The sequence below is a fragment of the Chiloscyllium punctatum genome, chromosome 9 (assembly GCF_047496795.1).
Source record: "Chiloscyllium punctatum isolate Juve2018m chromosome 9, sChiPun1.3, whole genome shotgun sequence".
Taxonomy (NCBI): Eukaryota; Metazoa; Chordata; class Chondrichthyes; order Orectolobiformes; family Hemiscylliidae; genus Chiloscyllium; species Chiloscyllium punctatum.
The window spans coordinates 107,041,571-107,062,953 of NC_092747.1; positions in this window are offsets into that span (position 1 = coordinate 107,041,571).

A 21,383-nucleotide genomic window follows, 5' to 3' on the forward strand; every position below is an offset into this window, starting at 1 on the left:
ACTGACTACATTAGATTGTGTACACTGATTCTTTAATGTTAAAACTTGCATCCTTATTTTCAAATTCTCAATAGCCTAGTTCACTGTATCTGTAACCTCAGCAATCACCATTCTGAGATATCGTATTATAGACTATCTTGATTAACTAGGAGAAAGTGATGACTGCAGAATGCTGGAGATCAGAGTCAAGAGCATGGTGCTGGAAAAGGACAGCAAGTCAGGCAGCATCCGAGGAGCAGAAAAATCGATGTTTCGGGTGAGAGCCCTTCATCAGAAATGATGATCACCAGCTCGCTATATCCATAAATACCGGGTTTCCGTTCATTTATTCATAACCCTTTACAAATCCATTATTTACTATAACACAGTTTCACCCACTCATTCATAAAACCATGGTTCTGTGGTATCCAAATTCAAACCATTATTGCATTCAGCATACAGAAAAATACCATGTCCACCAAGTCTCCACAAAACATTATAAAATTAATCAGCCCTTACCAATCATCTGCTGGATTAAGTACCTGTTAAATACCTTTTAACTGGGCCACTATCTCTTTAAGAAACTGACAAAACAGCCATGACTTGGAGGTTCGAGTGTTGGACTGGGGTGGACAAAATTAAAAATCACACAACACCCAGGTTATCGTCCAACAGGTTTTATTTGGAAACATTAGCTTTCAGAGCACTGAAATAAAGTCAGACCATCCAGCAGATGGTTGGTAAGGGCTGATTAATTTTATAATATTTTGTGTTTCTTGGTGGACATGGTATTGTTCTGTATGCTGAATGCAGTAATGGTTTAAATTTGGATACTGCAGAACCACGGTTTTATGAATGAATGGTTGAAACCATGTTATAGTAAATAATGGGTGAGTAAAGGTTTATGAATGAATGAACAGGAAGCTGGTATTAATCAATATAGCGAGCTGGTGAGTGAGTTAATAAAGATAGCCGAGACCACAATCTCCCCATGAATCTCCCTGATCTCTATGACTTTCACATTCTGGCCTCCACGTTGATAATGGTCCCTCCAGTTGTCAGCCTCTAAACTTCAAACTTCCCTTCCTGAATCTGCCTCACTGATTCTCTCTCACTTTTGAAGCATTAAAATTAATCTTTTGACCAAGTCTCTTGTTACTGGTCCTCACAAAGTTCTGACAAAGTCTCTCTAATGACACTCTTGTGAAATTTGAATTGGAAATAGTGTTGGAGAAACTCAGTAGGTCTGAGAGCAGTAGTCAAGGAGGGAGAGGCAGACTTAGCGTTTCAACCCTGATCTGACTTCTTCAGACCTGAACATGTTAAATTGAAACATTAACTCTGTTTCATTCTCCACAGATACTGCCAAACCAACTGAGTTTCTGTCACACTTTTTTGTTTTTATTTTAGATTTCCAGCATTTTTTATTCACTCATAGGATGTGGGCATTGTTGGCTGGCCCAACATTTATTGCCCATCCCTCGGTGTCTCTGAGAATGTGGTGCTGAGCTGCCTTCTTGAACTGCTGCAGACCTCCTGCTGTGGATTGACCCCCAATGCTGGTGACATTTAAATTCCCTATCCAGAGTAATTTTTGCACCGTTATCACCCTCTGCACTTTCTCCAAGTATCGTTCAACAGAGAAGTATGAATTCATCAGCCAAAGGAGAACAGTACGTGATAATCAACAGATTTCCTTGTCATTATTTAACTTGAAGCCATAAGACTTCATGAGGAGTCAATGTTGAGGACTCCCAGGGTAACCCCTACCTGCATGTATACCGATATGCCTTCACCTGTGGTGGGTGTGTCCTGCTGGTGGGATGGGACATACCCAGGGATGGTGGTGGTGGTGTATGGGACATTGTTTCGAAGGTATGGTTCTGTGAGTATGACTATGTCAAGCTGTTCCCTCACTCATCTCTGAGACAGCTCTCCCATGTTTGGCACGAGACTCCCAGATGTTTGAAAGGAGGATTTTGCGGGGTTAGCAGGGCTCTTTCTGCCATTGCCTTTTCCAGTGCCTAAGTCGATGTCAGGTGGTCTGGTTTCATTTCTTTTTTGAGACTTCGTAATGATTGATATAACTTAGTGGCTTGCTGGGCCATTTCAGAGCGCAGGTGAGAGTCAACCATATTACAATGCACCTGGAGTCACATGCAGGCCAGACAGTGAGAGGATTGCAGATTTCTATCCCTGAAGGCCATTAGAGAGCCAATTTCATTTTGTCTGACAATGGCCATCAGTCGATTCTTAATTCCAGATTTTTTTTAAAAATTGAGTTCAAGTTCCACCATCTGCCATGACAGGATTTGAACCTAACTCGTTAGCTGAGTTTATGGATTAATACTCATGTGACATATTTCTTGACTACTGCATCTGCAGCATTTGGTTTTTACTCATAGGTTTCTTGCAAACTTTTACTTTGCCGAAGAAAAAGAAAGAAAGCCTTGCATTGATTTTCTTTGATCACCGAGCTGCTGAGCAACCTTGGCAGTCAACAAAATACTTTTGAAGTGCTGTAATTTTTCAAATGTAGGTTAGTGGCAACCAGTTCACGCTCAGCAAACTCCAACAAATAACACAGTGATAATAATCAGATTTTTTTTCTCTGTGTGCAATGTTATTGAAAGAGAGTATTTAGAAAGATTAGTGTACAAGGTTATCTCTGGTATTTCTCCTTGTAAAACTGGAACAAGACCTCAGAGATGGGAGCTTGGCTTAACATCGCTTCTGAAAATGCCAAATCAGAAATACAAAACTCCTGCAGTATTGCATTGTGGTGTGTCAGACTTGATTTTTGTGTTCAACGAATAGGACTTGTTCTTGGAACCATGGTGATTAAAACACCAATGCATAACCAACTGAGCCATGGCTAACAACATCTCTCCATATATTGTGATGGTGTTAGTATCTATCTGGTAGGTATAGCATCCAGGTCCCTGGGTTCCATGCCAATTCTAGCTATCAAATTATCAGGGACAAAGGTGTTGGGACAGATATAATCTAACAGCTACCCAATTCAGTGAGGTGAAAATGAGGACTGCAGATGCTGGAGGTTGGAGTCGAGATTGTGGTGCTGGAAAAGCACAGCAGTCAGGAAGCATCCGAGCAGCAGGAGAATCAATGTTTCAGGCAAAAGCCTGAATCCCTGATGAAAAGCTTTTGCCCAAAACGTCGATTTTCCTGCTTCTTAGATGTTACCTGACCTTCCGGGCTTTTCTAGCACTACAGCTACCTAATTCACTCCGTCCTGAACCTTTAGATTCCCATAAGTGAAAAGTAATGACTGGCATTTGGGGTCTACATGGGGGTAGGATGTGAGCTGAAGTTTTGCAAAACCTGTAAGACATCTATTTGGCTCAAAGGATCCCTTCATTACCAGTAATGGGAACCAACAGAAAACAAAGATTTGAAATTACAAAATGCCTCTCATGCTGAAGTGCTTCTTACCTACAAGTGGCGGCATGATGGCTCAGTGGTTAGCACTGTAGCCTCACAGCACCAGGGACATGGGCTCGATTCCAGCCTTGGGTAACTGCTTGCACGTACTTCCTATGGCTGTGCAGGTTTCCTCTGAGTAATCCTGTTTCCTCCCACAGTCTAAAAATGTGAAGATTGGGCATGCTAAGTTACCCATAGCATTCAGGGATGTGCAGGCTAGTTGGATACAGGGATTGGGAGGGATGCTCTTCAGAGGTTTGGTATGGACTTTATGGTCTGAATGGCCTGCTTCTACAATCCAGGGATTCTAAAAATGCTTTTTGAAGTGTGCTCAATGTCCCAATCTAAAAAATGTGGTAGCCAATTTGAACCCAGCAATCTCTTACAAACAGCAATGTGATAATGACCAAAAAGCTATTTTTTTTAGAGATGTTGTTTGAGCAATAAATATTTGTCAAGACCACAAGGGAAGCTTCTTCAAAAGATGTCTAGACGACCTTTCACACCCACTTACAGGGCAGATAGGGCTTTAGGTTATTTTCTCTTCAAAAGACAGCACATCCAATAGTGAAACATTCCCTCAGTACCTCAGATTGTAAACCAAGATTTTGTATTCAAGTCACCTGTGAACTTCTCATTCTAAGCATGTCACTCATTGAGCCATAGCTGATATTGGAGAGCTTGGTTTTGAATATTTAACAATCTCACTGCCTGATGCAAGCAAATGCTTTATGCATTGAGTAGTTTGGTGAAAGTAGGATTGATCACTTCCTATTATATTCAAGGCTGCGATTGCCCAGTCTTGACTCAATGAGCAGTTCAAAAATCTTTCACAAATAGCATCAATTTGAGAACTGATTTCACAACCCCTGCTCCCCAGTTTAAGCACACAGTTATATTGTAGCATCGTCCTTGACATCTCTCCATCAAGATAAATAGATGGAGAATCATGGGCAACATATCTAGAAAAACAAGAACATGGTAAAATTTGAAACACAAAGGAAAACTGTTACATTGTCAATGACTCAATGATGAAAAGGCAACCTAACATTGTGCTTTAAGGTCTTTATGAAACACATTGTAAAATATGAGAAAATCACTTTCAGCTCTTATGAAGTAGCTGCCTGCTTACTCTGTATCAATTTTGACAGGGTTTTGTTTTCTCTTTTCAGATGCTGACAGATCTGCTGCATACTTCTGACAATTTCACTCTCACACTGAATAGTAATTGGAATTGTGGACACTTTATCAGTGCATTTCAGGTTGCAGACTTCCTGGTTGAACACATAACATAGAATACCAAGGGCGTCATAATGATTAGCACTAGCAACTCACAGCACTGTGTACCTGTGTTCTAATTCCAGCCTCGGGCAACTGTGTGGAGTTTGCACATTCTCCCCGTGTCTGTGCGGGTTTCTTCCGGGTGTTCTGGATTCTTCCCATAGTTCAAAGTTGTGCAGGTTAGGTGATTTGGCCATGCAAAACCATTTAAATGTTTTTCTCAGCACCCACAAAAGAGATAAACATTTGTCAAATATTTATATAAAGCTTAATGATTTGTAATTGTTTTAATCAGACTGAAACATTGGCAGTCTTTAGGCTGTCATAAATAATATCAGTGCATCATAGATATTAATGTGATAACAGGATCCATTTGTAAATGACTGTGAGAAATAGGTAATTGCATTAGTCAATGTACATGAGAAAGAATTGACATTTATTTGGCACTGTTCAAGCCAGGTTCAACACATCCCAAAGCATCTATCGGACACTGAAGTACTTTAGAAGTATACTCACTATTTAATAATGTAGGAAACACAGCAGCAAGTGAGCACACCGCAAGCTCCCAAAAACATGGAACAATGGTACCATAATTGAACTTTTAGTGATGTTGGTTAGGATTAATATTGGGGAAGGACTTCTCTATTTATGTGCAAAATTGCACTCTGGACTCTTGTGATAGTAAAGACCAGGCTTTTGTTTGACATTTTACTTAAGAGCACAGAACTCTCAGTATTGTACTGACGTAAACCTAGACTTTCATCTCAAATCATAAAATTGGGTCTTGAAATAGTGTCCTTTAGTGAGGATGATATGCACTAAGCCATCATTGAGCCATAACGTTACACGGGCGTCATAATGATTAGCACTAGCAACTGGGTACCTGTGTTCTAATTCCAGCCTCGGGCGACTGTGTGGAGTTTGCACATTCTCCCCGTGTCTGTGCGGGTTTCTTCCGGATGCTCTGGATTCTTCCCATAGTTCAAAGTTGTGCAGGTTAGGTGATTTGGCCATACTAAATTACCCATAGTGTTCAGGATGTACAGGTTAAGTGCATTAGTCAGGGTAAATGTAAAATAATAGGGTAAGGGAACAGGTTTGGGTGGGTTACTCTTCAGAGTGTCGGTGTGGACTGGTTAGGCCAAAGAGCCTGTTTCCACATTATAGGAATTCTATAAAAAAAAGTAATATATAACTCTGTTGTCATTCCTTATCTTAAATCGTTGCTGACTACCCCATAAATAAGACGAGCTCATAAAGATTATGATAGTGAACAGATTATTTAAGTCATAAAAATTTATAATTTGCAGGAGTTTGCGATGCACAAATTAGCTACCATAATTTTTGCATTATAACTGTAATTGCTCTTCAGTGTATATAGTGGTTTTGAGAACATCCTAAAAGACTGCCAGGCATCAGAGAAATACAAACCTTTCAAGCGCTTCTTTCCTGAAATATTAAACTTTTAAACAAGAAGTTGACAAAAGGTAATCATCTCAGTGAGTTTTTAGAAGACTTGTAGCTCAGGTTGAGGTTCTTTATGTAAGTTTGCTCACTGAGCTGGAAAGTTCATTTTCAGAAGTTTTGTCACCATACACCATAACATTATCAATGGGCCTCCAGTGAAGCACTGGTAGTATGGGCCTGCTTTTTATTTATGTGTTTAGGTTTGCTTGGGTTGGTGATGTCATTTCCTGTTCTTTTTCTCAGGGGGTGGTAAATAGGATCCAAGCCACCTATAAGTGAGGTGAAAGCAAAATACTGCAGATTCTGGAGATCTGAAATGAAACAAAAAGTGATGAAATATTCAATGGATCTGTCATCATCTGTGGAGTGAAAAATATGGTTAATTTAGGATAATGACCCTGTTCATCAAATGCTTTGATGAATGATTATTCACCTGAAGTATTAATCCCATTTCTCTCTCCACGCATGCTTTCAGACTTGCTGAGTATTGACAATATTTTCTGTTCTTATCATGTATTAATGAGAACAATGACACATGCCGTGTTGTGTCACAGCTAGGCAGTCAATGACTTGTAAGTAATTTTCTGATAGTTTATTGAGTATGTTCAGAAGCAGTAGTTTAGATATGATACATTTTGGGATAATGTACTGATACCAGAGGGCAAACAAACTGTTGGAGTGGAATATGTTGGTCTTGTTAAAGTAGTGGTAGCAACATCCTGCTCTCTACCTGTGATGGTAAGGAATTTATCCCTTAGCTTTCTTCCTCTCCTTTTGGTCTGTTTTCCAGGTAAGAACTGGCCGATGAAGACTGCTTTCTGAGAAAATTTCCCTCTGCCCTGAGTCTATTCCATTCTTGGTCCCTGCATGGATCCTCCACCATGAATTTGACCAAGCCCCAACAGGTCTATTCCAGTGCAGAATCTAGCCCCTGAACTCTCTAGGCTCCTTTGTGGTTTTTCCAGTGCCGGTTTGGCTTCTCTAACTTGTTTTGCTCTTGCATTGTTATTCCAATGTGGAATTGGCCTGGACCCTGTGGGCCCACCCCCCAGTGTTTCCTATCCTGAGGACTCCGCTCTGAGCCTACCATTATTGTTATATCATATACCGAGGGGCAGGTTATTTTAGGCCTAGTTCCTCTTCTTCAGAACTCAATTGAATTGTCTGAAGGAACCTTTTAGGCCAATAGCAATGAGACAGACAGTCATGATGGCAGATAATTGTTGTCCCCTTGCCTGCTGTCATCTGAGGATTAGCTTACCATCTTTCTCAGCTTATTTTAAAAAAGCAGCACACTGATATTCGGGTGCTGAATGAATTGTTGACTCTAGTCTTGGACATCATGAGCTCTGTGTTTTCCATAATTCCTCCCTCTGTGTTAATGCTCCAGAATAATGGAAAGTGTTGCTGTATTAGTTTTTTAAATGAATTCGCATGCTGCACAGTAAATGTGAAGAAAATCCAGTTTTTGAGGAACCCCAATATTCAACAGTTGAAGGAACGAGCATTGTTTGAGGGTGACTTTGAAGTGGGGGAGTTTCATTGCACAAGGAAGGGAGTGAGTGGATATTATAGGTGGGGACAGGAGGGATGGGTTTACATGAAAGCTAAGTGTGTATGAGGAATGATGTGCTGAAGTAGGCTTGCGGAGGCAGGCTGAGAAGGTTGAGACAATATGCACAACAGGATCTAGGTGAGTATACCTTTGCCCTCCCCTTTCTAGTCTTGGTTAGGTTATTGAAAATCTTCCTATATTGTATGAAGGAGTTTAGCACCACATTGCTGCTGTTTACTTCTTGTATCACCTCCAACCACATTTGTTTTAGTACTCCCAACTGAAATCTTTCTCCCTTTACTAAGTAACAATATATCCTCCTGCGCCCTCGCAGCCCCCAACAGCAGATCTGGAGATGCTTCATTCAAATGAGGCATAGTCTATGACCATCTGGAGTCCAAGCTGATGCTTTACTCCTCTTTGTTTCTCAACCCCAAACTTTTTCAGACCACAAGTCTGAAAAATCGCTTTAAATGTTGGAGTCAAATCGTGTTAGGGTGGCACTAATTGGTCAGCACTGTCCTGCCTTAGTTGGGTAAAAAAAAACAAACAGATAAATGGCACTGACTTCTAGATTCCACATACTGCCTGGGCCACAGAACTCACAGATTCATATTTAGACTATGTGATTGTTTCTCTTTTGTTAACGCAGTTTGTTTTCATGTTCCTGGGGTTGTTGAGAGGTAACACAGCCATAAAGGAATCATCTTGACATTGAAACATTTGTCAAACAATTGAGTTTATAGTGCGGCTGCCAGTAGGCAAATAATGTTGTTCAAGAGCTCAGGGACCCAGGAGCAACCTTGCAATGTATTTCAAAGTTGATCCCCACTAAACATAAGTAGCACAGTGTAAGTGGAATTAATTAAATAAGAAGTGATTTGAAGAGATAAGCACATTTCGAGTGTCTTAACTATATAATAAAATTTCCCTCAATATATGTCATATTGCAATGTACAGTTGAATATACTGTCAATACACATAAAACCAGATTCTAAAGAAGCCAAAGTCTGAAAACAGCTGTTGATCTTCTCCTCAATCAATCTGTCTTGAACCCAAACTCTTATGTATGAGGGCATAAAAACACATGAGAAAAGCCACAAGTCAGTGCTATCCACTATTTAGATAATGGTATTTTAAATTAATTGTGTTGGATGCAACCTTGGCAGAATTCTGATAAAAACCTGACTTACGTGATCATGTTCTCATAATTGCCATAACAGAGGATACTGTTCAGAAAGAAAGATTTCCTATTTCATTTTGAATATAGGCTTTCATGATTTTGACTGAAATTGACCTCGCTTTTCCTATTTCATCATAAGTAATACTTCATCCAAAGGGTCAGTAGTTAAAACTACTGAGCCCTATCTACTTCATTGTTAATAAGTTTCATCATCTTAGCATGTCTATATGTTAATATTTCCTCATTGGATTGCATTAATTAAACCATGGGCAACATGAATGGAAACAAAAGTGGCAGCTGATTAACCCTCACATCCATCCAATGACTGAGTCTTTGAGCGAACATCATTAACAAAACGCTCTTCTGTTTTCGAACTGAAAGGTTTCTTTACAGGTTGAGTTATTGCTGACAGAGGGAAGGCCTCTGAAATGCAATTACCGTGAGTCTTTTAATCATTATTACAATATTTCAGTTACGAACAAGAAAGTTTCCTTTCATCCAACCATGGCTCTTCTAATTTACTGTTCTGTCCTTTCATGTAACTAAGTGGCTTGCTGGTTGATGATCCAAAAATAAGGAATATTGAACTGTTGTTTTAATTAAGAGAAATGCATCAGAAGTGAATAATTTTGTTTCAAAGATCCAGAAGAGGCAGGATCGGCTATTGGATTCTATAGTGTTATGAATTAAAGTTTGAAAAATGTAACAATCTATCAAAGGCAGTGAATATCTTCATATTTCACTGATCAAAATAACAATATTTACAGTTCACCCTATCAACTGCACAGTCTCAATTTGAGTCGGTTTGAAAACGAATGCATTGATCGTTTGCTTATAATCGACTTCCAAGTGTTGCTCCAGGTAACTCTCTGAATCTTTCTACTCAAGCTGACCTCTTGTTTAAGATTGGCTAAGGAATGAGGGAGTGAGTGACATGAAGAGTTGAATTCCTCAGATAGAAAGTACTTCAGAGATTAAAGTGGAGACAGAATTGCAAATTTCAAAGATCTTCACACACACTGCATGGCTCTCTTCAACACTTCAGTTCTGAGGATAGGTCACTGGACCCAAAACATTAACTCTAATTTCTCTCCACAGATGCTGCCAGACCTGCTGAGATGTGCCAGCTATTTCTCTTTTTGCTTCAATTATCTTGTGGCATAACCCCAGATAGATAATAAGCCAGCTATCCTACCAAGCATAATTATGTTTTGATTTGCTACAAATCAAAGCACTAACCACTTGTACAATACTTAGTTCAATTTAAGTTTATGAACCCAATCCCCCTAAAGGAATTGTTGATATATGTTTACATTTTTTCACATGTAGGGCTCTGAAGCAATAGCAGTGGAATGGGATTAACTGACAAGGTCTCTCAAAGGGTTGACACATGTAAATGATCTCTTTCTGTGCAATCAGCTGAATTCTAATCCTCAAAAGTGGACAGTTATGGGTTAGGAAATTACTAACTGTCACAAATGCTATCCCAAATGGTCCCCAAAATGCTAATTTCCAGCTTTGAGAGAGAGAGAAGGTTGGATTACCATGCTCTCAGTTAGTCTTTCACACACTGCAATGAGGCCATGGCAATTTCTTACTGTTCCCACCCATCCATCTGAGGTAAGGAGTCAGACACCCTGTTGGAGTTCCAGAAATATATTGTACAGTGTTGCAGGAACCAATCCAACCTAAACCTTCGCACCCACAAAACCCTGTGTCCTGCCTCACTACCATTATGAACTTCCCATGCTCTTGCCTGCATCCCAACCCCTCTCTACACCTCATTGGATCCTAATGGAGTCATTTTCTGTGTCCCTTTCCCCCCTCAACCTATCAGCCAAATTGCCCTGGTTTCCCAATCATGAAACCAACCAAGTTTCCTGCCTGCCAGGAAGGCAGGAAATTAGGTCGACAGTGTGTTGTTTCACTTAAGGAGGTTGCAAATTCAGCACTTAAGGGCTTTATTTGCTAACAAGTCAGTGATGTTACTTGTTGGGGTCCTCTTATACTGCAGTGGTAGTATCCCATCCTCCCATTCCAGTGATGTATAATAACATCTGATTAGAAAGATAGGTTAATAATAAAACAAAAAGGTCACTTCTGAATGACAGTATGTACAAAATATTTTTGTTGCTAAGTGATTTGCTTCCTTCCATGTTTAACCACATACAAAAATATCAGCTTATCCTCAATCTCCTGGTAATTTACCTTTTAAATTAAAAAAAATGCTGCATTTGCACATTAATTATCTCTTACTAATTGTGAGAATTTAGGTCCAGTACTCAACAGTTCATGTAAGGATGCTTTTGTGATGTTGTAATTGTTTCCCTTGTTCTTAGTTAAGAGATCTGGGTTCAAGTCCCACCTGTTCCTGAGGTGTGTAATAATATAATTGAACACATTGATTAGAACATATGTAAAAAAAAATGTTTTTTCTTAAATGCTGAGATTTACCTTCCTGCAATGTCATTCAACTTCTCTGACCCAGAAGGAGCCAAATTAGTGTGAAAATCTTAGTACTGCAGGTAATAAATTTTGAGTGATTTTAGAAATGTAAAACATATACAAACACATCAACGTTTTTTCTTTTTTTTAATGCTCTCTTTCTCATTCTCTCCTATCTAATCTTTCTTTCTAAATCTTTATTTCACCTTCAAAGCCTATGTTGACTTAAACTTACTCGATTGCCTTCTGCTGCTTCTTTCTCAATCCTTTAAATCTCATTAGTTAAGGAGATGGATTGTTGGCCCTGTTATTCACTGTAGTCCCATGTGTTCACCATTCCTCACAGTACCATTAACAGATCACACCCTAGCAAGGCAGAGGCCAAACAGTTGTCAAGTTGAAGTTACAGAGAAAATATTGAATAAATAAGGCATGCCACAAGGTGGATCAATCCAGAAAGACTGGTGAGATTTTATACACACATTCGTGCTGATGCTGAATTCATTTTTTTTAATTAATACAAGGTATGCATCTTTATGGCAGGGATTATCGCACCAGGACTTGTCCTTAGAAATGAAAAAAAAATTATGAGAAACAGTTAAAGGCTGTAAAGATTTATGAGATGTTAAATAGTGCATGAAACAGATATAGATGGCTTGCAACTCCTGCCATAAGCAGCAGTTCTGATAATAAAAACAAATTTTTAATGGTACATTAACATCTTGGCCAATGACGAATATCCCATATTGGAAAGTATGAAAGGGTGTAGATGAGGGCCATTGCCTAACATTATTGCAGTGAAGAAAACCATATTTCATCTCATCTATCTTATTTCTGTATACTGACTATATACTCCTCAAAGCAATTGAATAAATTGCACTCAGGTATTTAAGATGATCAACATATATTTCAAGCATGAATTTCTTTTCTCTCTAGTTGCCTTCTGATGCACATTTTATTGATTACAACTGTTGAGTTCTGCTTTTTACCATCATTAACATGACATTTATTATGTAGAAAACACATTTGAGTTTGAGAAAGGGCAGCTTCACGAAATATCGTAACCTGACATGATTTTACTCTCATGATTTATGTTATGCTATTTCTAGGCTCTGGTACTCCATTTGCCAAAGGAATCCAATAAATGTAAAACATTTGTCATTTGGAAATTAGAAACATTTCTGAACTCACAAACTTATTATCTGATCTTTGTCATTGTAAGCTACTGAAATTTTGCTTCTAACATAAAAGCAATGTTTTATTCAGCTTGTTAAAGTCATTCTATTATCCTTTTATTTATTTATTTTCATGATAACACTTACCTGGTCTTATGGCATATCACTACATTAATCAATAGGCCACCACTATTTCTTCAGCCACACTGTGTGGTGTTATGTCTCATATCCAGCCTATCATTGTACCTTTCTGAGAAGCATTCATGATATCACCACTCTATCATTGCATATGTCTTGAGGGTGTAAAGGCCTCAGATTCTATTTTATTTCAAGGTTCTTGAAGCATGACATGCTATGCTTTGTAACAAGATAGCCAAATACTAACCCAGAACTCACAAATGGAATATTCCTGTTCCTTGACAATGGACAATAATAAGAAACTCAAGAAAATGTGACAAAAATGAAAAAAGTCAAATTATGTCGAGAATGTACCAGGGGTTATGGGCATTCATGTTCATAAAGAATCCAGGCAAAATCATTCTGTATCTTAAGTGGAGTTTGCAAATTACTCACAATTGACACCTTGCCATCTCTGTTCGAAGGTCACCCACACAATAATGAAGCATAGTAGAGGTGGGTTCCATAGGAAAGTGATCAATTTAGAGGGTGATGGAGATAGGGCTGGAAAATGGGAACTAGCTGGGTAGTAGAATGTCCTGGATGCAGAGGAAATGAGGGAGTGACAGCAATCTTCTGAGAATAAAGATCAGGACATCGAGCAGGACGGTTATTCAAGATGTCATGACAGAGATAGGTATCATCAAGCCAAAAGAGTGCCCCCAAAGAGTGACCTGGTGAGGATTGTAGATGCCCCTGTTTCCAGGTTGACTGCCTGCTGCGTCTGCCTGCATAACAGAGGGAATTAGTGTGCAAATGGATAGACATAGTGCAGGTTAATAATGAGTTAACATCAGTGGTGATATGAGAATAATAGAGGATAATAAAGCTTACTGGGATGGTTTCCAGGTCCTGGGGAGTTATGCTGAACAAAAAGACCTTGGAGTGCAGGTTCATAGTTCCTTGAAAGTGAAGTCGCAGATAGATAGGATAGGGAAGAAGGCCTTTTGTATACTTGCCTTTATTTTCAGGCATTGACGAAAGGAGTTGGGAGATCACATTGCAGCTATACAGGATATTGGTTTAGCCACTTTTGGAGTATTGCGTGCTCTTCTGGTCTCCACCCTACAGGAAGGATTTTGTGAAACTTGAAAGAGCTCAGAAAAGATTTATGAAGATGGTGCCAAGGTTGGAGAGTTTGATCTATAGGGAGAGGTTGAACATGATTTTCTCTGGAATGTGGGAGTCTGAGGGGTGATCTTATAGAGATTTATAAAATCATGAGGGGCATGGATAGGGCAAATAGCCAAGGTCTTTTCCCTGGGGTGGGTGAGTCCAAAACTAGAGAAGAAAGGTTTAATGTGAGATGGGAAAGACATAAAAGGGACCTAAGGAGCAATGTTTTCAGACAGAGAGTGGTGCAGGTATGGAATGAGCTGCCAGATGAAGTGGTGGAGGCTGGTACAAGAACAATGTTTTAAAAGCATCTGAATGAATAGGAAGAGTTTAGAAGGGTATGGACAAAATGCTGGCAAATGGAACTAGATTTATATAGGATATCTGGTCAGCATGGATGAGTTGGACCGAAGGGTCTGTTTCCGTGTTGTATATCGCTATGACAATGCCCATGGTGGTCTCCATGTTGTCACATGAGCTGTGGTCTTCTTTCCCAGTCAAATGAGATTACTTACAGTGTGGAAACAGGCCCTTCGGCCCAACAAGTCCTCACCGCCCCGCCGAAGCGCAACCCACCCATACATTTACCCCTTACCTAACACTACGGGCAATTTAGCATGGCCAATTCACCTAACTTGCACATCTTTGGACTGTGGGAGGAAACCGGAGCACCCGGAGGAAACCCACGCAGACACAGGGAGAATGTGCAAACTCCACACAGTCAGTCGCCTGAGGCGGGAATTGAACCCAGGTCTCTGGCGCTGTGAGGCAGCAGTGCTAACCACTGTGCCACCATGCCGCCCCTGCCACTGTGCCGCCCCTAACATCCTCTCCACATATAGCATGAGGAGCTTTGAGTTCACAGCCCTGCTGCTGCCTTTGCCAGCTCCGGATGATTGTGAGGCATTTTTTTCCTGCAATAAGATAGAAGGTGGATTATGTATGATGGAACTCAATTGGAGAGATATGAGAGACACAGAGGCCGGACAGATAATGAGGTATTCCAAGTGAGTGAGTAGGATGTAAAATGTACGGGACGCTGTATTAGTTTGGGAGGATCAGTTGGGTAAGAGCTTTGGAATGGACACGATGCATGCAAAAACTAGGAATTGTAGGCCCAGTCTCAGTAGCCTCACAGAGGGAGGGCAGTACTGCTCAGGCAGGTCACACATTATGAGGACATTTAACTGGGGAGACCTCTTTGGGGACATTGAAACAAATAAAATAATGTGAGGTCCGAAACGAGTGTGTGTTCCTCAGAGCACAGGCGAAACCTCTCTGGAGGAACTGCTTCGACTGTGGGAACAGCCTTTCCTGCAGTTCCCCTCTGGGTCTGATAGTCTCCCTCTTGCTCAGCCTTCTGTACTCAGGTGCACTCTGTCTCCAATTCTGTTGTCATGGGCCTAGGAAAATTTCAATTAATGGGAGTCTTCTTCTCATTCAGATCACCAATCTCCCATCTCTCACAGGGACACCATTGCTTATCATGGCAACGACAGAACGTAGTGCTGAGCAGGTATGATCAACAGAATCCCCCGAATTGCCAGTCTCTGAGGATGCAAATACTGCCCCAAGTGGATCGTCAAACAGACTTGAAAAGGACTGAGTGAATGTTGAGGCTATCCATCCTGATGGAGTTCATTCCACAGTTCCAATTAATTAGTGAGGGACTAGTGTGGCATTGCCAATCATTCTTAAAGAAGCTGTGGACAATGGGACATGTCAGTAGATCTAAAACAAGTCAATTTAAAAAGAGTGGGTTATAAAACAGACGCAAGGTCAATGTAGACCCTTAAGTTGCACTCATGATGGGATTGGGTTGTGAAGGCAGACTGAAGAACTTTCAGTCAGGAAGCATGGAGGTCTTGACTTCACAGCATATGAATGCCAGAATGAGCTCCTTCAAGGCAGCAGGGTGACTTAGTAGTTAGCACTGCTGCCTCATAGTGCCAGGGACCTGGGTTTGATTCCTGGGGCTTCAGTCTGTGTGGAGTCTACACATTCTCAATGCATCTGAATTAGTTTCCTCGGAGTACTCTGATTTACTCCTACAGTCACAAAGATGGGCAGGTTAGGTAAATTAGCCATGCAGGGTTGCAGGGATAGAGTAGGGAGATGGGTCTGGATGGCATATGCTCTTCTGAGGCAAGTATTCCAAGTGAGTGAGTAGGATGTGCAATGTATGGGACGCTGTATTAGTTTGGGAGGATCATTTGGGTAAAAGCTTTGGAATGGACATGATGCATGCAAAAACTGGGAATTGTAGGCTCAGTCTCAGTAGCCTCACAGAGGGAGGGCAGTACTGCTCAGGCAGGTCACACATTATGAGGACATTTAACTGGGGAGACCTCTTTGGGGACATTGAAACAAATAAAATAATGTAATGGGCTGAATGGCCTGTTTCCATTGTAGGGATTCTATGATTCAATGGAAGTCAGCATGATTTGCAAACATGGTTTCCATTCAGGCCAGAATGACTCCAGAGTTAACTGCACTAGCCCATTACTGTGGCTGGGAGTCTGAGGGAAAGTCTAATCTCTTGGTAGCCAGTGACGAGGATCTGATGATTGACTAAGGGTACAGGAGGGATCCCATCCAAAACTGATGGGTATGATTGGGGTGCTGGTGGTAGCGTTCCGGTTTCTCCTGGCCCACAAGCAATGCAGTAAAGGTACCTTCCTTCTCTCTGAATCTGCTCTCTCCCTCAGCTTGGGAAACTCAATGGGTCTTCCTTAAAACAGTAACATAAGTCAGAGGCTGCCAGACTTTACAATACATTTGTTTGGTAAATCTACCATCATATGTGAGCAGAGAGCTGGTAGATTGAGGTCAACCATGAGATTTTATAAGTTTGTAATATTTCAATTGACTACAATGCATTGTTTCTTTTGAATTTCCATTTGGGGGTTAAAAATCCACCCTTAATCTTCCTTCCATTCCAAGTAAAATAACTACACTAATTATTGAAAGTACCTTTCAGATTTGTCTGCACAATAATAGAATGAGTAACTGCATTCAGGATGGATTCAGATGCCTGACCTACATCTTCAACATCTTTGATAAAATGAAGTAAGGACATCGCAAAAGGTGTTGCTTGCACCCTGACTTAAGTTTTGATAAAGTTTCAACTCATTTTAATTGCACTGAAAGCTGTAAGGATCCTGAATAAATGCAGAGAATAGATTCGAAACTGGCTGAGGGGTCACAGACAATAAATACATACTACAGAAGTTGATTTGATTTGATTGAGTTGATCTGATTTTGATTTTGTTGTCATGTGTACTCAAGTACAAAAGCACAAGAGTAGAGTGAAAAGTGTATAGTGTTGCTTCACAGAAATGTAAGAACAAGGTAGAACTTGGAATTTACCTCGGAGCAGCTGAGTGCCGGTGTGGAGCGGACTGGAGGCTGGGAGCAGAATGGGGACGTCTGTTGGATTACAGTCTGGTGCAGGCAGTCAGACTATGTACGGATGCCCTGAGTTGAGCTGCTACAATGTAAAGTGTATATGAAATTTTTTACCTGACCGTAATGTCAATCCTTTAATGATGTCTTATTTTTAATTTGTTTTTTTTTAAAACTCTGTGAAGTAATGCAACTATTTTTTATTCCTCTTTTGTATCCAAGGTTTATACCCAGGTACTTGTACCTAAGATGGTGCAATAGGAGGCAGATATTATAAAAGCTTTTCACTGGACTCCTACAATGGACTACATGTGACAACAAAGGATATCTATTCCACTCTTGAAAGAAAGAGCAAAGTTAAAAGTTAAATATTGCAGTAATTATAGTATAATGCAAAACACACAAAATAAGGTTATAAATTACACATTGCAGTCCTTCTTAATCTTAAGTTTAAAGATTTGGAAAGAAGGAGGTACGATGGCATTTAAATAGCTCAGTACTAATACCATCAATACTTACAATTTACACAAAGGCTACCTTTTAAATCAGATATTCAATCGAGTCAAGCTTCCAGAGTATAGCCGTGCATTTCTATGCACATGAAAGCTGTCAGCTTCGGCACAAATGAAAGGACTGGAAGTTCACTCTATTGAACAAGAAGTCAAACCATCCTTTGGGAATGGTCTGCTTCAGTTACCATCTGTTTACTTTTAAGGTGTCCAACATATATTAGAGAGAAGATAAAGAAAATGGCATGGGGGTTGGAGGCGACAGTTAAGTTTAGATACTGGTGGTGACTCAAAAGAAAGACAGGAGATCATTAGCTGGTTGGGTTCCAGCTCAAAGGACATCTATGGGGTGGCACGGTGGCTCAGTGGTTAGCACTGCTGCCTCACAGCACCAGGGACCCAGGTTCGATTCGTGCCTTGGGTGACTGTCTGTGTGGAGTTTGCATGCTCTCCCCATGTCTGCATGGGTTTCCTCTGGGTGCACCGGTTTCCTGCCACAGTCCAAAGATGTGCAGGTTAGCTGATGTGGCCGTGCTAAATTGCCCATAGTGTTAGGGGTAAATACAGAGTAGGGGTATGGGTGGGTTATTCTTCAGAGGGTCAGTGTGGACTTGTTGGGCCGAAGGGCCTGTTTCCATACTGTAGGGAATCTAATCTAATTAGCTGCTCCCTTGCACAAATCACCCAATCTCCCTTTCCATTTAAGTTGCTGATGCTGGAATAAATTCTGTCGGTGTTATGAGCCCAAGCGGATGATTAAAGCAAATTGGATCATAACTTTTTTTAACTCATTCACTGGTGGTGGCCTATCTCCAGTTGTCCTTGAGAAGGTGGTAGTGAGTAGTCCTCCATGTTTTACTGCGTGCACCAGAAGCGGTTGACTGATTTACTCCATAATAATGGTGAGACCTGATAGCCTCACCACTATTCTTGCCACAAAACCTGGGCCAATATTTTAAATGCATGATTTTGCACTTTTATTGAATAATTCATCAAAATGCACTTGAGGCTGGCTGGAACTGTTCATAAAACATTATAATGGAAACAGGTTCAATTCATATATTGTGACCTGGACTGCCACTGACTGTTATAGAGGACATACTAACCTAACCTGTCCAAAGCTATTTCAATTTGAAACATCATTGTACCTTTGTTCGGAATTGTCCTGTATGCTGTGCCAATTTTCCCAATGGTTAAAAATGCTGAGAGATAATTTAAGTAGCTTGAAGACTAAGATGAATATCTATCATCATTGCCTGTGTGACCAGATGGGTACATTTACCCACAGAAACCTGCATTGTCCCAGTTGTTAGATGAGATTTATTAGCCATCCATTAGACTGTGGATTTGAACAAGAAAAGAATTCACTCATCCATAGAAAAGCAGCCCCAAAGAAGCCATGCACTCTTTTATAATGATGTTCAGCAATATTGTTCATGTAGAATTTAAAAGCAAGTGTAGCACATATAACCAATAGATATCTCAAAGCTCCTTATAGAAAATGAAATTTTTCTGATGTGTTGTCGTTGTTGTAAAGTATGAAGCGTAACATCCAATTTGCTTACTGCAAATTCCCAAAATGTACTGTGGTAATGACCAGATAATCTGTTTTATTTTCTGATGTCCATTGAGGAATAATTATTTGGCTTGGACACTGAGTATGACTCCCTTGTCTTTCTCTGAAATAACAAAATACAATCATTCATGTTCCCCTGAAAAGGCAGATAGTGGCCTGATTTAATACATCACCTGAAGAATAATATCTTTACTCCTTCAATCTGGTGCTGAAGTGTCAACCAACAACTCTGTGCTTGAGTTCTGGAGGAGGATTGAATCCATAATTGTCTAACTTAGGAGTGAGACTGCTACCAAATAAGCCACAGCTGACCATGCCATATTCAAGGATAGTGTAAATCTGGAACATCAAAGATGCTGAGGCTGAGAGTCAAGTGAATATCTCAATATCAAGACTGCTGATAAAGGAATACATCCATCATGGGAAATGGAGCTAAGGACAGAACAGCTATGATCTATGATCAAATGCTGAAATGTTAGTGTATATTTTATTGAAATCAATGGATATGAGACTCAAGGTTATATTTTTGTTTTGCATTTAGTGCAAAATGACACAAAATGGCAGGACCCTTTGGAGTATTGATAAAAGGAGAGATCTTGGAGTGTAAGTCCATAGCTCCCTGAAAGTGGCAACACAAATGAATAAGCTGGTAAAGAAGCTATATGCCATGTTTGCCTTCATTGTTTAGGACATTGAGTATAAAAGTTGGGAAATCATTTTTAGATTATATTAGATTACTTACAGTGTGGAAACAGGCCCTTCGGCCCAACAAGTCCACACCTACCCTCCGAAGGACAACCCAACCAGACCCATTCCCCTACATTTACCCCTTTACCTAACACTACGGTCAATTTAGCATGGCCAATTCACCTAACCCGCACATCTTTGGACTGTGGGAGGAAACCGGAGCACCCGGAGGAAACCCACACAGACTGGGGAGAATGTGCAAACTCCACACAGACAATTGCCCGAGCTGGGAATTGAACCCGGGTCTCTGGCACTGTGAGGCAACAGATGTTAAAGTTCCATACAAAGATTATATTCTGGGCCATTGCCACCTTCAAATAATTCTTCCATGTGAAGTTCAATATGGGAAGGTATTGATTCATAGGGGATGTGTTTGTTTGTGTGCATGTGTTTGTTTTTTTGTGTGCGATTTGTGGAGTGTGCGGATCTGTATAGGCTCTCAATCGTAAATTCCCATGTTTGACCTGATTCTGAGATTACATATGGTCCAAATTTAATGTTAAGGACTCCCAGTGCAACTTCTTTCCATTCTGCCACTGTCTCTGATGTGTCTATTCTCTTGGAGGGCAGATGTTTAGTTAAGTCACATTTGAAGTATTGTGTGCAGTTCTGGTCAACACATCAAAGGAAGGATGTGGTGGCTTTAGAGAGGATGTAAAGGACAATTTACCAGGATGTTGATTAGATTGAAGTGTGTTATCTATAAGAAGAGATTGAGCAAACTTTTATTATTTTCACTAGAACACTGGAGGCTGAAGGTGACTTGATTGAAGCATATAAAGTTATGACAAGCATGAAGTGGATGGATAGTTGGAGTCTTTTTTCCCAAGGTGAAAATGTCAAATACCTGTGGCCATAGATTTAAGGTGAGAGGGGTAATATTGAAAGCAGATGTGCGGGCAAGTTTATTTTCACAGGGGGCACTAAGTACCAAGAACACGTTGCCAGGAGTAGTGGTAAAAGCAGGGTATGATAGCAACATTTAAGTGGCATTTAGACAGACACATGAACAGGCAGGGAGTAGAGGGATATGGATCATGGACAGGCAGATGGAATTAGTTTAGAATGGCATCATGGTCAGGACAGATATGTGGGCTGAAAGACCTGTTCCTGTGCTCTACTGTTCGATATTCTAACTTTGCAGACGAAATTTCACTGAGATTGAGAACAATTCTGATTAAACTTTTTGATGATGCATGAATGAGATCTTGCACTCTGGTGACCCTGATTATTGTTCTGGGTCAGGTGCACGAGGTGGTAGAATTATCAGCTCCATAAACCCAACTTTTGAAAATGGCCTTCTGCTCTCTACACATCTGGTCCA